The 889-nt window shown below is 47.0% G+C and overlaps 1 pseudogene across 1 annotated transcript in view; it reads left to right on the top strand.

Moving 5' to 3' along the window:
• The window catches only part of LOC105550294, a 931,651-nt pseudogene extending 931,579 nt beyond the window's left edge, over nucleotides 1–72 (top strand). The window contains exon 17 of the transcript XR_001007683.1: nucleotides 54–72. The product of XR_001007683.1 is annotated as a neuroblastoma breakpoint family member 16-like (transcript). The remainder of the gene's footprint in view (nucleotides 1–53) is intronic.
• Nucleotides 73–889: the final 817 nt, after the last annotated feature.

Genomic DNA, 889 nt, shown 5'->3' with positions numbered 1-889 from the left:
CAGTGTTGGCTTGTTTTAGCAGATCCATCTGTAACACAGGAGGGATCCTTGGCTGAGGATTGTATTGCAGAACCACTGACTGCTCTTGACAGTTGTTAACCCACTAGACTCTTTTGGTTAGAGAAGCCACAGTCCTTCAGCCTCCAGTTGATAGAGATACTTAGGAAGACCACAGCTAGATGGATAAACAGCACTGAGAGGCCTCAGCCCTGCTCCTCTCAATTCCATCCTGTAGAAAACAGGAGTCAGGAGCCGCTGGCAGGAGACAGCATGTCACCCAGGACTCTGCTGGTGCAGTATCGGGAGAACCCACTCCCAATGTTTAATGTGTGTTCTTTTCTATTTCCTAAGTGTCTCGGCTGGGTTGAATAAATAAAGGGAAAGAGCACAAGAGAGAGAAATTTAAAGCTGGGTGTCCGGGGGAGACATCACATGTCGGCAGGATCCGTGCTGTTCCCCAAGCTGAAAAACCAACAAGTTTTTATTAGCAATTTTCAAAAGGGGAGGAGTGCACAAATAGGGTGTGGGTCACAGAGATCACATGCTTCACAAGGTAATAAAATATGACAAAGCAAGTGGAGGCAGGGCGAGATCACAGGACCACAAGATGGGGCGAAATTAAAATTGCTAATGAAGTTTTGGGCACACATTGTCATTGATAACATCTTATCAGGAAGCAGGGTTTGAGAGCAGGCAACCTGTCTGACCAAAATTTATTAGGTGGGAATTTCCTCGTCCTAATAAGCCTGGGAGCGCTACAGGAGGCCGGGGCTTATTTCATCCCTTCGGCTTCGACCGTAAAAGAACTTCTAAGGGGGCCCGTTCATAGGCCTACCCTCAGGGCACATTCTTTTTCTCAGGGATGTTCCTTGCTGAGAAAAAGAATTCA

The sequence above is a fragment of the Mandrillus leucophaeus genome, unplaced genomic scaffold (genome assembly GCF_000951045.1).
Source record: "Mandrillus leucophaeus isolate KB7577 unplaced genomic scaffold, Mleu.le_1.0 Scaffold475, whole genome shotgun sequence".
Classification (NCBI taxonomy): Eukaryota; Metazoa; Chordata; class Mammalia; order Primates; family Cercopithecidae; genus Mandrillus; species Mandrillus leucophaeus.
This window is presented reverse-complemented; position numbering and strand designations above follow the sequence as displayed.